This window comes from Camelus dromedarius, chromosome X, assembly GCF_036321535.1.
Source record: "Camelus dromedarius isolate mCamDro1 chromosome X, mCamDro1.pat, whole genome shotgun sequence".
NCBI lineage: Eukaryota > Metazoa > Chordata > Mammalia > Artiodactyla > Camelidae > Camelus > Camelus dromedarius.
The window spans coordinates 65,080,429-65,095,680 of record NC_087472.1 but is presented as its reverse complement, the minus strand read 5'-3'; the positions used below and the strand labels follow the sequence as shown (position 1 = coordinate 65,095,680).

At 44.8% G+C, this 15,252-nt stretch overlaps 1 protein-coding gene across 2 annotated transcripts in view; it reads left to right on the top strand.

Annotated features, from left to right (window-relative positions):
• MSN (moesin) overlaps positions 1–15,252 on the top strand; it is a 64,319-nt gene that overhangs the window by 15,522 nt on the left and 33,545 nt on the right. Inside the window, exon 1 of one of the 2 annotated variants that reach the window (XM_064483084.1) lies at positions 8,469–8,487. The exons of the other annotated variant lie outside the window; for it this stretch is intronic. The gene's annotated coding sequence lies outside the window, so the exon portion shown is untranslated. Of the gene's footprint in view, positions 1–8,468; positions 8,488–15,252 lie in introns of those variants that run through there. 2 annotated transcript variants of the gene reach the window in all.

Sequence of the window (15,252 nt, the reverse complement as noted above, 5' to 3'; positions counted from 1 at the left end):
GTCCTGCCCTTCTCTTGTCTTCCTGGTTCCCAGACTTTCACAGTGGGTGGAGCTGAGCTTCTGCTTGCCCAGCCTTTAATCCTGGCGCCTCTGCCACCAGAGGTTGACCTTGACTCGGCCAGGCCTACAGGCCACTGCACGCATTATTGCCTTCCCCTTTAGACAAACAGGAAGCTGCCTGCAGATTCTGAGTGACTGGAGCTTTCTGAACCCTTGTGGTGCAGGGAGAGCAAGGCTCTGAGGTCAGACTCTAAAAAGGGAAAATGAATGACATTATAAAGAATTTCTTGGGCTACTTGAGAAGGCTTGGATCTGAAGTATCCTCAGGCATTTATTATAGGCCAGGCTTGTAGGAATATCTGTGTTTCAGCATTTATTGGCTATGTGACCCTTTGGAAGTCCCTTAACCTCTCTGAGCCTCCCGTTCTTCATTGGTACAGTTGGGGATGATCATCCACAGGGTTGATGTGAAACTTCAATAACATTAGAAAGCCGCTGATTGTTGTTTCTGTAGAAAATCAAGCATATAGGATTCAGGTGCTCAGAGAAGCTTAAATCATGTTTTAACAGCCACTGTTGACAAAGGCAGTAAAGTGTGTCAGTGGATTAAAGACTTTCACCTCACCATTAACAATGGTTGTTACCCTTAAAACGGTAAGCCTCAGTTATCAGGATAACTTCACTTATGTGGAGGATCATTTATAGACCATTTGGGACCAGTGATGCATTGCCATATAATCAGCTCTCAAATATCCATAACAAAACATTCTTTTTCTAGCTATGTGTGGACTTGCTGTCCTAAGCCATGTGAGCCCAGGAAATGCAAACTCCCTTGGCTCTTCTGATAGTCCAAACAACACATAATTAGGTAAATATTTCCAAAAAATTGTTGAAGTAAAGTGGTTAGATGGCTACTACTGAATTATCCACAGGATATTATTCTTGTGGTAATGTGAATAACTGACCTTAACTGAAAGGAAAATGGTGAACTTTGGCATCTGGGCAAGGAAAGTGATGGGCTTCTACTTCCCAGGTCATTTCTGCCCTCTATGAACATCCCTCCAGGCTGTGAACTCAGGTAGGGTTGACAAATTTATAAACCTGGGATTAATCAGCAGAGAGGCACCCATTCAAAAAAATGGAGCTAGGAAAGACCCATGTGTGAGATTACCCTATAGGGACTGTTATTCTAATGAGGATTTGAACAGTTCTCCCTTCCTCCCATTCTGCTGGGATTTAGCCTTTGTCAGGAAGAGGCAAGACTGAAGAAATCTTGAAAGAACTACTAGAGACCTCTCTGGGCAAGCTCCTGGAATCTCTACCTGTTGAGCAGCCCAGAGAAGGGAATACTAGGGTTAGGAAGCAGGGAGGGAGTTGTAGGTTTAGGGAGTAGCTAGCTGTCTTTCAAGTAGTTCCCTGTTTTTTAAAACAGCCCTGTCAGATGTGAATTGAAGGAGTTCCTTTATAGGTTGGCTGGCATTACCCTCCAATTATTTTCCAGTGTTCCTAGCTTTTCTCACCCCATGTCTGGACCAAAAAAAAAAAAGTCCCCAACAGAATACTGATAATTCTTTACATTTGTGATATGCATTGTGGTTATCAAAATCCTCCTTATCACTATTATTATATCATTTGATATTTATTAACTCTCTCCATTTGGCAGTTTAGGAATTATTAACCCCACTTTTTCATACGGGGAAACTGAGGCTCAAAGAGGTTAAGTGACTCTGTAGAAATTACTCAGCTAATGAATAAGGGAGCCTGGACTTGGGTGGAAAACAGAAGACTTTGGTTTTAGACTCTGCATTGGGGTGGGGTGTGGAAATGGGAGACAAGAGTTGTTTCGTAAAGGCCTGGACTGAAGCTCTAGACATGGTTAGGCCAGAGTTCTGACGCTAGAAGTTTCAGCTTTTAAACATCAGGCCCGTCCCCTGTTCTAATAGTTGCTCAACTTCCCTTTAGTCTCTTCTCAAATATCATGAGTGAAGAATAAATTTTAGAGAGAATTCTAGTAGTTGGAGTCTGTGTATGGATGTCCACCTGTCATATTGTTTGTGTCCTGCCTGCTTGGGGCCTGGCCTGACTCTTGGTTTGCAGCTGATTTCCTATGTCACCCTTCTTGCTTATGTCAGACCACTGCCTTCAAGGCTAGTTGAACTTTCCACCTGGTTGGGCCAGTAACTTACTTGGCTTTGCCTTGTTCTGGACACATAGATGTTGCTTGTTAAGAAGTGAGAATTGTTTGGAGACTGCTCAGACCTAGCTAATGTAGGGTCTTGTTTTTACTTTGGTGGGAACATGAACATTGGTCCAACTTGTCATCGAGTGGAAGGGGTATCAGGGAATTGTGGAAAGAGTGTTTTTCTGGAGTTGAAGAGCTGTAGTTTATAGTCTGAGCTCTGCTGCTAGCTTCCCAAGGCAATATTGGTCAGGCCGCTGCTCCTTTTGGGGTCATAGTCTGTTCTACAAGGATTTGATTTGGCTAATCTCCGAGGCCCATTCCTGCTCTGAAAGTCTATGATTTATTCAGAGATATTATATTGTGCCAACAATGGAGGCTGGTCTGCCCCACTTTGGGTAGGGGGATGGTGGCAAACATCTCAGAAATATTCCCATTCTTTGGGAAACTGGGCCAAGACAACTCTATCAACTCTGAGAGGTTGGGGTTGGTCAGCTACATCTGGCTTTTAAAGGAAGAACCTTCATAAAAGGGCCTTGGAAATGTTGTGGGGCATAAGTGGGTGGAGGGGTAGGCAGGCAAGGGTGGCAATAGTCAGACCTTGCCTGATCTAGGTGAGGAGGGAAGAGGTGTCTGGAAAGGCAGTTCCTGGGGAACCCACCAGAAACAGGAAATAGGATGACATCATGAGGTAGATACTTTAGTGTAGTCCCTGGCCAGATAGTCCCTGGTCACAAGTAGTTGGTAAGCACTCAGGAATGTGACGCTGTCACTAGGGAATGTGACACAAGAGCATTCAAAGGCTATGGAAGCAGGAAGAACAGCTCTTCCTTGTCACCATCCCTTTGTGTAGAGTGTGAGGTCCTTAAAGTTGGGCCATGGAGACCAATGCGGCAAATGGAAAAACCCAGTTCAATAATGGCAGATAGACCTCGTCCTTTAGAGGAAGGAAAAGTCATAATGCTTGCTTGATGTCAAAGCATGTGAGGTTGAATTTACTAGTGCTGATACATTTTAACATTTATCCTTGTGGATTTGAAGCAAAGTTGGGTAAAGGGGGACTTTTTTTAACACCTTTATTGTGGTATGGTTCCTGTCCAGTAAACTACACATATTTCAGATGTACAATTTGATGAATTTTGGTATATGTATACACCCATAAAACCACCACCACAATCAAGATAGCTAACATTTCCATCACTCCCCAAGAGGTGCAACTTTCAAATTCCCAATTTATGAAAGGGGGACATTTGAACTCATGACCCTACTGGCCCTGAGGGCTAGAATGAAGGTGGAGTTTAACTGTTAGAGCTGCCCTTCTTATAGTCAGGTGTTGAGTTCTGCATGGGACCAGCTAGGCTCCTTGACTTTTATTCACTGGGGAAGTCCAGCTTGCCTGTACAGTTGGTCTTGGCCAGCTTGGGGAAGCATGTTGTAGACTCTGATTAATGTATTGGCTTAGGGCTTTGAGCATCAGTATTTTTTAAGAGTTCCCCTAGGATATTCTAATTTGGGGCCAGCGTTGATAACTACATCCCTAACTGAAGCCTCTTCATATTACATCCAAGAAAACAGAGCCTGAGCAAAGGAGGCCTATGCTGCTCATGCCCACACAGCATGGATACAACTGAGCTGAGCCAACACTTTGTCTAGGGCTCTTTCCATTCCACTTGTAGCTTGATGGTAAAGGTAGCTGTGACAGCCCAATTGGCCTCTAAACTTGGTTATTGGGTCTGGATGAGGTGGGAGTTATACACTGCCCTCTCCAAGTGCTAGAAGAAAGGGTGAGGTTCAGAGTAACTAACTGGATCCCAGAGAGGTAAGCAGCTCTCTTTAGAGCACGAGTTCACTGTCTGGGCATGTGCATGCCAGTAGTGGTGGGGGAGAAAGAATAGGAAAGGATGGAAAGTGAGTAATGCTGTGGGCACCATGGCATTCAGTTAGTGGGAACGTCACAGGGAGTTGGTGAGTTAAGAGTCCAAGGACTTGGTGGTGACTTATTCCTCAGCTGCATATAGAAGTGCTGGACTGGGACCCTGCCCTGTGTCCAAGGCAAGGTGTTTTGGAACCAAAGGCTGCTGATTCTCCACTTCCTGCTTCAGCTGGATGGCCTTTACACCTGACTAGGCTCCTGCCACTGTTGCCCCTATACTTTCTGAGTGCACCATTCTCTGACATAAGCCCTGGCACCATGTCACAGTATGGTCTTTGATTCTTCCACTGTTTTGTATGTGGCACCACAATTAGAGAGTAAGTTCCTTTCATGATAGGAAAGAGGACTTTGTTCCCAGTCCTCCCAGGAGCACGAAAAGGTGCTTAATGTGGAGAACTGGGCAGCACCAGGAAGACATCTTGTTTTCTTTTCTCCCACCAGACTCCAAAGGAACTTTTTATTTGGAGAGAAAGGTGACTAGGTACTGTAGGGTGGATATAGCACACACTGCATTCCGTGGGATCCAGTAATTACATCTTTTCACTACTAGGTGGGAAACACCTTGACGTAAGGATTTGTCATAATCTCTGTATTCTTGGTGCCCAGTACCCTGCCCTGTACTTTGCAGGTGCTCAATAGCTGCTGATAGCTTTTGAAGGCATTTCTTCTTTTGTTCCCTCCCTTGAACCAGGCTAGATTCCCTAGCAGCCCATCTCCTGGGGGAAGAGTCTGGAGGATAAGGAGGAGGAAAGGGCTGCATCTGAGCATTGGCTATTGGTGACATTCCTTGTATCCAGAAGCCTACAGTTTTTAGGAGTAGTTGACTTTTAGGGTACACATGCTTTACACATATATGTTTTTCTTTCCTTTCCTTTCCTTTCCTTTCCTTTCCTTTCCTTTCCTTTCCTTTCCTTTCCTTTCCTTTCCTTTCCTTTCCTCTTTCTTTCTTTCTTTCTTTCTTTCTTTCTTTCTTTCTTTCTTTCTTTCTTTCTCTTTCTTTGCTTCCTTCCTTACTTTCTTCTTTTCTTTCTTTCTTTTCTTTCTTTTCTTTCTTTTCTTTCTTTCTTTCTTTCTTTCTTTCTTTCTTTCTTTCTTTCTTTCTTTCTTTCTTTCTTTCTTTCTTTCTTTCTTTCTTTCTCTCTCTCTCTCTCTCTCTCTCTCTTTCTCTCTTTCTCTCTTTCTCTCTTTCTTTCTCTCTCTCTCTTTTTTTTTTCCTACAGAAGGGGAAAGTGTGAGGAGCCAAGGCATGGAGTGGGAGGTTGGAAGGTGGCCATTCCTTAATGCTTGTTTCTACTCACCACTTCCTGGTGAGAGAAGTGCTAACTGGACCCTGAATATCCTTGACCTAGTCCAGAGGGGAAAGGCTTGTGTGCAGTGTTGGCTACTAAGGGAGGTTATAGCCTTGGAGCTTTGAGGTTGGTGTTAGCTTTATTCTTAGCTCTCCCTCCCACTGAGTTTGGCGTCTCCAACTTGATGTCCTTTTATTCTCCAAATGTTTTCTAAGAGGATAGGGAGGGAAGCAAGCCACATATGTCCCTTTGTTTCTTGAGCCCTTAATAGGCTGGCTGGGAAGGTCCCCTTCTTCTTTCTTCTCCATGCATGCCTCTTTCTCTTCAAGGCCAGAAGTTTGAGCTAGAGGCCTAGGGGCCAGGCACTCCATGACTCAGCACCTGGTCTGGGGCCTGCTCTTGAGGGGGATTAGCGTGGCCCAGGGCCTTTCTAGTATATGAATGAGCCTTTGGGGAAGATGGTTAGTGGTCTAAGCTTATTACCTTTTTCTTCCCCAGTGCCTTTACTTAAGAAGGGAGTAGGCTACTGTATATGATTGTCTGGTCCAGTTTTCTTTGGTTAACTTTCAGATAGATTCTTGTTGCCCATCTTCTATGGACAGAATGTGAAGAGAGCTGTTAGTACAGGTTTGAGGCCTTGCAAATAGTGAGAGGAGTTACTAGCCTGCCAACATTTGGTCTAGTTTAGCAATTAGCAAACTTGCCCATGAGTACTGATTTTGTATGTATTGTAAGAATAAGTTTCACATTTTAAAAAGGATTGTTAAAAAGAAAAAAGAGGAATGTGCAACAGAGACCATACATGGCCCACAGAAACAGTTTGTCAACCCCTGGTAGTCTATGGTTTGCACTACCAATTTATTATACACCAGTTTCTTACAAACTCATGATTCCTTAATAGTCACTTCTTTCCTGAGCCAAGCACATGGTAGGCCTTTGAATCCTAGTTTATGATTGGGCTGCTTATAGCCAGTCCCTTCCCTGTTGGTTACTAAATAATCAAACTACTCTGTCTCCTTCTGGTATATGCCTGGGGTCACAGTCACTGGGAGAGTTAGAATTGTATCCTTCTTGGAGTGAAACGAACCCAGTAGATGATGCTTTCCTCCAGCTCACTGTTACTGTGTAAGACTTAGCTTTTCATCCCAGATGGACCGCAATCTGATAAGTAAATAGCTCCTGTTGATGGTAATTAAGGAGATTTGAAAACAAAAATACAAAAGTCCAAAGCAGAGGATTCTGGAGCTGGGGTTAACTCTTCCTGCTCTTCTTCTCACACTTTATCCCTGGCTTTGCTGAGCCTCCTGCAATCAAGCCTGGCTTTTTGAGAAGGTACTTCCTTTGTGTTCTTTTGATAGCATGCCTGGACAGAAGGAATCATGGGACTTTTGGAGTAAGACACTGAGATCATTTGTTGTGGAGGGTGATATTAGAGTGTAGCTCATACCTAGACATGGAGGCCTTCCCAGCTCCATCTGTAGCCCTTATACCCAGTGTTCTGGGGGTTTGCACTTTGTTAGCTGTTTTGTGTTTATGTGGGGACACACATATTTGTGCACCCATGCCCATTCTTGCCAAGGCTCTGGGAATCCTGGAATGGATAGAGTATGTTGCCAAGGCTGAGTCATTTTGGAAAAGCCAGGGTTCTAAGAGGAGTTGCACTGGATCTTCTCTGGAATGCCTTCTCTTCTCTCCTCAGCTGTGCCTACCCTTCCCCAGCACACCTAGGATGGCAGTTGTCCACCCAACTCTAGGCTACTAGGCCTGGGAAACTCAACTACTGAGCTTCCTGACCAGGGGTAACCAGGGCACAAGGGAGTGGACAACACTCACCAGGGCTGGTCCTCCTGTTCCCTTCCCTACTGCCCCCAAAGCCCTACATCTCTACCCACAACAGCATAGAAGACCTATGGAATGTGCAAAGATGTTTCTGACCCTTAGGGACTGAAGCATATATGTGGATAGTGAGTGAGTGAGGGTAGTTTATATGGTTTTAAGGTGACAGTTAATGGTGAGCATTCCAAGTAGAGTTGCCTCAGGTTTTCTTGTGACTTCTTTGGGCGGGTGTCTGGTCAGCATTGTTCAAGGTGACTTTAGAGAAAGGAGGATGGTAGCCATAAGATAAGTGAAGTGGCCCAATTATGTAGAATTATTTTCAACCATTATTTATAGCTGCATGACCTTGGGCAAGGTATTTAACCTTTCTGAAACTTAGTTTTCCATCTTTTAAATGGAGATAAAAATGATACCCACTTCCTTGGGATTTATGAGAGAGAAAAGAGCTCATAAGGGTGAAGGTACACCTAGAAGGGTGCCTGGCATATTGAAGGTGCTTGATAAATGCCCTATTTCTCGTAATTTCTTTCATTGTATTGTTCCCTCTTTAAGTAGTTGAGATCAAAGAATTTTAGGATCCTAGTTAAGCTTTGCCTCTAATTTGTGAATGTGCTCCCTGTACTGCACTATCTTCCATTGCAGCCTGTTGGCGGAAAATAGTCTGAGGATTAGTAGGGGAAGGGTATAGTTCAAGTAGTAGAGGGCCTGCTTAGTATGCACAAGGTCCTGGGTTCAATCCACACTACCTCCATTAAAAGTAAATGAATAAATAAATAAACCTAATTACCTCCTCCCCCACAAAAGTCTGAGGATTTGTGTGGGTGTGTCTGTTGCTTTGTGAAGAGGAACCCCAGCTCTGGGGAGCCTCAAAAGTCCCAGGGAGTGAGGTAAAGGAGAAGAGATATCATGAGATATCCAGGTTAGACAGGAGGGTTATGGGATGGGAAGAATAGAGAATGTGCAGAAGAGAAAATGGTTAGAGGAACCCTTACTCAAGAGGGCAAAACAGTTTGTGAAATCAGTGGGTCCCCGCCCCTTTGCAAAAGCCAGGCAGCTGAGGCTCACCCCAGGCTCTTGCTGTGCTGGTAGCTTTCACTTCCTCTTTGTGTGTGTGTGTGTGTGTGTGTGTGTGTGTGTGTGTCTGTGTGTGTGTGTGTGTGTGTGGTAGGGTGCAGCGGGGATCTTTGGTCCCTCAAGATCTGGACCTCAAGATCTGTAGAGTGGTTCCCCTGAAGTTTGTGGGAGCTAGGGTAAGGAATGCTCATCAATCTAAGCTGGTACCTTGGTGGGGCTATGCGGAACAGAGCCAGCTTCCTAACCGTATCTTGTATATTAGGCTACCTTGTCTGGCTTTGTCATCAGGGACTTCTGTCTCTGCCTGTGGCACACTTCTCCCCCAGATCTGATGAGCTGATGTTTAATCCTGTGGTGGTGGAAAGATCTCTAATGTATTCTCTTCTGACAGTTTCTGGGAAGACGGTCAGGGAGCTGGGAAAGGAGGCCTTGATCCTTAACTTCATACTTTTGGGAGCGTTTTCACATATTGTGTATTTTCCTGTGGCATTTGGAGGGTATACACTGTGTTTCTTTCCTCTGTGTCCTTAAACAAGCTATTTGTCTACCTGGAATACCATGATCATCCCTTTTACTTTAACATCTTTTTTCTGCAAAAATAATATTTATCATTCAGGACAGGTCTGCTTTTTCTCTAGAAACCTGCCCTCCTGTCTTCTCCATTATGGTTTGGGTGGCCCTCTAGGTTTCCACAATTCTAATTCCCTCTACCGCTGCCCTCACTGTACAACATGGTAATTCCCCATTTACTTGCATCCCCTCTCCAACAAAAAAATACTCTCACACCCTTGCTCACTCGCTTTCACACATACACATGTGCAAACATTAGAATCGTCTCAAGGCCTGATCCATATTGGGTGTCTAACTTGGTGGTATATGGAACCAGCATGTGTGTATATGTTACTGTGTCAGGGGTGGAGGTCATTTTCTAAAACCCCTGAGGTAGGTAAAAGGTGGCCATACTTACTTTTCTAGGTCTTAGACTGTATGTAAAATTTTAGGGCTCATTTTTGGATTATGGAACAATGCCTATTGCCTGGACCATTAGAAAGGCTGCTGCCTAATTTCTGTAGAGATTCTGGTGGGCCTCTTTCCTGCTGCCATCTAAAGAAACTGGACCAGAGTTAGGGTAGGGGTGCTTCTTGTTCTACCCTAAGAACTCTGATGTGTGTATGTGTTGGGGGTGAGTGGTTTCATGCATGTTCACCTTAGCATTAGGGGTACAAAGATTGTATGTTTCTGGTGGTAGGGGTGCTAAAAACCCTGGCATTGTTGGTTGGATAGGTTAAACAGTTTTTACTAGTCTCAGTAAAATAGTAGCTGAGCTTGTGGTTTGGATGGCAAGATGTGGCTTTACAAAGCGTTTTTAGAGAAGTTAGGTCAATCTACATAGGGACCAAAAGTAATAAACTGGATATCATGTCCCTGTTTTAGTGACCACCTCCCTCGCTGCGCCCCAGGACTTTTCCAAAATAATCACAGATCTACAGAGCTCCAGGGCATTATCTGGGCTCTCTAAACCTCTTCTCCCAGGAAGGTAATCATGACAAAAATGAAGACTGTGAGCTAGTGGCTACAAACAGTGACACCTAGGGCAGGTGTGACACCTCTCTTCAGCCTTCAGCACATCCACTGGAAGCAGGTGCTGAGAGTCAGTATTTTCTTAAGGCCTATGTGATAAGCCTTGATGGGAGCAAGAGTTAGATTGGGCTGCAAGATTAGGTGTGGGAGAACAGCAGGCTGGGTGGGACTGGGGACATCTTGTTCAGTTGGCCAAGGTCTCCTATACAAGCCTAGCCCAGGATTATGCTGCACTAAAGGTCTGCAATTAGTGAGGCAGTGCTGTGGAATGGCATCTGCCTTCTGATTTCTCACCCTGGATAAATGAGGAGGCTCTCCCTGAATGTTCACATGGAATGTTCAGCCACATTCTTTGCTACTTATAGTCTGGGAAAGAAAGACAAGGGTGAGCCAGGGAGTCAGCTGGTCAAAGAGGAGTGAAGGGAAATTGAACAATGAGTGGGTTCAGACTGTGGTACCCCATTGCCACCCATTCCTCTGAGCTTTTTTGGGAGCTGTTCCTTTTGGTCTGAAGTCGTTTTCTTTTACCCAGTAGCCAAAGCTACTCTAGGCCCACTAAGCCTGTGTGCAAATCATGTTGCTTTAGTGGAAATGCTGATACTGACATCTAAAATCTATGTGTAGTGAGACTTAGTGATGTTTGGGAGCCTTTATAAAAATGTGTTTATTGGGTTTTTGCATCTCCTGCTTCATTAATCAAGGAAGGAAGAGCACTGGCATGTTGTCTTTCAGTTTCCAAATGTTGGAGTAGTTGTCAGTTTGTGTTTTCCCAGAAAATTCATTTTTCTAGAAGGACTTTGGACCATTACCATCATTCTCTAGGCATGAATCCTCCAAGTGTGGAAGGTGCTCCCATTGGTAGCTGGTCACCCTTCTTGTCTCTGCCTGTGAAACTAGGAGATTACTGCAGATTTTTCGGCTTGATCAAGCAGAGAACTCCAACTCCTTCCCCACTCAACCAACGCCTCCTCCAGAGAGGGGAAGTGTGGTAATGACATTATCTTTCCCCAGGCAACCACGTGTTCTCTGAGAACAGGATGTGGGGAGGGCTGGGCCCCAGTCACAGGGTATGGGGGTGGGCACGGGAAAGTAGGCTGGTAGTATGGCCAAGAGGGTTGATGCCTGCCTCCTTGGCTTTGACAGGCATAAAAAGCCCCTCTATTCTTGAGTATTAACTCCTGTGTGCACCCACTCACCCACGGCATGTCTGTGCTTTTACTCTAAGAAAGAACTGTAAACACCTGTGAATGAGGCCAGCTCTTCAGGCTGGAGAAACTCAGTGGCAAAAAGTGGGTTGGCTCACTGTACCAGCCCATTCCTTGTAACTCTTGTAGCCATAGTCCATTTTGCCAAGGCTCTGTTAGGGCAGCTGGGCCCAGGTAGAGACTAGGGTTGCTCTGTTGCTCGTTCCCAGGCCCTAGTTACTCCCCTCCCCACAGATGGCTCCCTAGCACACTGAGGTGATTTGCATGTTCAGTTTCCTTTCAGGCCCCATCCTCTTCTTTTCCCTGCCCCCACTACTGCTGGGGACCTTTGGAGATGTGCTGCCTGGGGTGGGGAAAAGAGGATGTAGCTAGCTTCCTGTGCAAGGGAGGGTGGGGCCCCGCCTTCCTGCCTGTCTGCCCACCCGCCCAGCTGCCGTTTACCCAGTGCTTGAAGAACTGCCTGAAGAGTTGAGTTCAGAGTACCTAGAGACTGAGGGGCTCTGTGGGGCATAGGGATGAGGCTTTGCTCTTGTTGGTCTCTCTTCACACTTCCCTACCATAAGGATTGTCAGGCTCCCTTTTCCTAGAATCACAATGCAAAAAAGGGTCATTAGAGGCCAGCTGGTCCAACCACCTCATAGTGTAGATGGGGAAACTGAGGCCTAGAGAGTCTTTGAGTCCTATGAGGAATTAGTGGCAGAGTTAAGAGGAGTCGAATTTTACAAGGTTAGAACTGCTGCTCTCTCCCTTCCCCCAAGCTGCTAGTCCACTGGTTTGCAAACTGTGTTTGGCTGAGCTGCCTGGGGAACTGTAGCTCTCCTTCAACCAGAACAGTTCTACTTTTAGATACTTTATATCTCGGAAGTTTCATGTGATTTTCTGTTTGGGAGAGTGAAGAGGCAGAAAGCTGCTAAAAAAAAAAAATAATAAAATTGAAAACCACTGAGCAAGACCTACCCAGTACAGTTGGGGACACTCAGATCTAGAGGTAGAAGGGACCATCTCAAGGTTACTGGCCCACTATTCCTGGCTGGTTGCTCCCAGCTAAAGGTGTGGCTCCCTCCATGACAAGAAAGACTGTTCCCACCCCATGCTGCCTTGATCTTCCCCCATTCCAAGGAGAGCCCCTCTTGTAGCATCCTGAGACAGAGCTAGAGGCCAGAGGCCACTAGATTTCTTGGATGAAATAAATAATAAGTAAGCCTTTGGAAAGACCTTTTTGCAACCTTAAATATGAGAAACTTGGAAGGGCAAAGAACAGTGTCCTACTAGTAGTTGGGGAGACCTAGGTTCTAGTACTGTCTCCTTCACATTTGAGCAAATTACTGTTCACCTCACTGAGCCTCTGTTTTTCCCATCTATAAAATGGTGCTTGTCTCTGCCCTCCCTGCCTTTCCTAGAGTTGAATTCAGTAAGAGGGTGCATCTGGACAAGTGTCTTACATTGTAAAGCACTGTGCACATGGGGTTCGGATTATTATTGTATAAGGGTGAGCCAGAGGTCCTGGATTGGATAATGAGGTTGCAGGAGAAAGGAACTAAAATGTATCAAACATCTAATACATGCTAGGTGCCAAGGCAGGTCCTTTCCTGTAAGTAAAGGAGATAATGTCCTTATGACATTCCTGTGAGGTAGACATTATTTCTCCCATTTTACTTCTAGGGAAACTGATGCTTCAAGATGCCTAGGGCTGCCCTCCAGAGCCCACACGCTGTCATATATTTGTGAAGAGACCTTAAGAAATTGCTGTGGTTTCCATTGGGGCTTTCCAACCCATTCTCTGCCCTACTCTAGTCTCTTTCCTCTGGTGGGAATGAGACTATCTTTTGTTGCCTTCATGACTCAGTCTTGGGCTCTTTACCCCTTGCTTTCCTTGGTGGTACACTGGACACATTTAGGTGCCCTTGTTTGGCCATTAGTTGATAGAAGAGTCCTTTGAGTCAGCTACCTTTTTGTTGATGAGGGGCTTCCTACTCCCCTAGGGTGCTGGTAGGGAGAGCCAGGGATTTGTTGCTAGTTAGACAGACCTGGCTGTTGGCCAGGGTCATGCAACTAAAAAATGGCAGTTGCTTCTCTTCACTGAGTCTCAGTTTCCTCATTTGTAAAATGGGCTTAAGGATGCTTACCTCATATGTGTTTCATGTTCTGGTAAGTGTTTAACAACAGACTCTCTAGTTAAGCCGTGATTTGTACTGTTTACCAATCCCTATGGTGTAAATACTCTCACCATTGCTAATTTCAAACTACCACATGAGATCCTTGAAGGAGGAGTTGAGCAGAGAGGCTCACCATCAACTCTAGTGCAAGCTGGTTTCAGTGCACCATTATTAATCACTTTTCTTAACCTCCCACCCCCAACCTGTTCACATCTGTATGCAAATGCAAGACCCTCTCACCATGTTTTCTGTTTCACAAGTTCCCAAAGCATCCAGGAAAGGGAGAGTCATTTAAAGTCTGCTCCTTGCCTGAAAATTCTAAGAGAGATTGTTTAAGGGACAGAGAACTCAAGAAGATTTTGATCTGGGTCCTAATTAGATCATTTTGATCAATGTGTTTTAGCTGCTGAGGTATTTGCACCAGTTGTTTCCTCCCACTGCCTAATTCTTAACTAGATGGGAGAATAGTGGAAGGCCCTGGACAATTGCCTGAGGGTTTGGTCATTCTAGAAAGCACTTAGCTTTCCAATTGGAATTCCAAAGTCTTCTCCTCCCTCTCTTGCCTGCAAAGCCTGCTCTGCTGGGTCCTAACCTAAAGGTCCCTGCCATGAGGATCTCTGAGCCAGAAAGCATTTTGGAGAACCGGAGCTCTGGTCCAATCTCTTATCTTATCTCAACAGCATCTGTGCCAGGTGACTTTTCTTTTTTTTTTTTTAACATTTTTTATTGATTTATAATCATTTTACAATGTTGTGTCAAATTCCAGTGTTCAGCACAATTTTTCAGTCATTCATGGACATATACACACTCATTGTCACATTTTTTTCTCTGTGAGTTATCGTAACATTTTGTGTATATTTCCCTGTGCTATACAGTGTAATCTTGTTTATCTATTCTACAATTTTGAAATCCCAGTCTATCCCTTCCCACCCTCCACCCCCCTGGTAACCACAAGTCTGTATTCTCTGTCTGTGAGTCTATTTCTGTCCTGTATTTATGCTTTGTTTTTGTCTGTTTGTTTGTTTTTGTTTTTGTTTTTTAGATTCCACATATGAGCGATCTCATATGGTATTTTTCTTTCTCTTTCTGGCTTACTTCACTTAGAATGACATTCTCCAGGAGTATCCATGTTGCTGCAAATGGCGTTATGTTGTCGGTTGTTATGGCTGAGTAGTGTTCCATTGTATAAATATACCACATCTTCTTTATCCAGTCACCTGTTGATGGACATTTAGGCTGTTTCCAGGAATCCCACTCCTGGGCTTGTATCCAGAAGGAAATCTACTTCAGGATGACACGTGCACCCCAGGTGACTTTTCTTTAAATGTCCCAGAGGATATGAATCACCTGGGACAAAACTACTAATCCCCAAGCACCACCTCTGGAGAGTCTGTTTCAGTAAACTTGGAGTGGGGTCCAGGAATCTGGATTTTTAAACTAGTGCCCCAAATTATTCCCAGTTAAGTTTGGGAAACACTGCATTAACACTGCACAACATTCTGCCAAGTGAGTGTCATTATGCCCATTTTACAGGTGGGAAGATTAAGAAGCCATGGCTTGTTATTGGTAGAGTTGGAACCTGCACTCAGGTTCTTAGAGTACAAAGCTATGTTCCTTCTACAATAGAGAAATTCCTTTAGTGCACAATAGTGTCTGTGGTAGTGGGAAGTGATGATACTAGGTAGGGAGGAGCAAGAATAATCCCTGCCCTACTTTACAAATAAGGAGACCAGGTCACAGAGGGCTTTGGGGCCAGTAGCCAGACGGATTGCATCCTTGATCTTTCATGGTGGTGGGCTGCATTCAACTCTGGAGAGCCTTTCACTAGGCCAGTGGCCTAGATGTCCTCGAAGTTACTGTTCTTTACTTGCTTAACTTGTGTTTCCCTTCCATCAAACATCCCTCTGGCCATATTAATACCAGTCCATGAGAAACTGGTTGGTTCAGGGAGCTGTAATCCATGCCAGAAATTCCCAAATTTGACTGGGCCATAGAATTA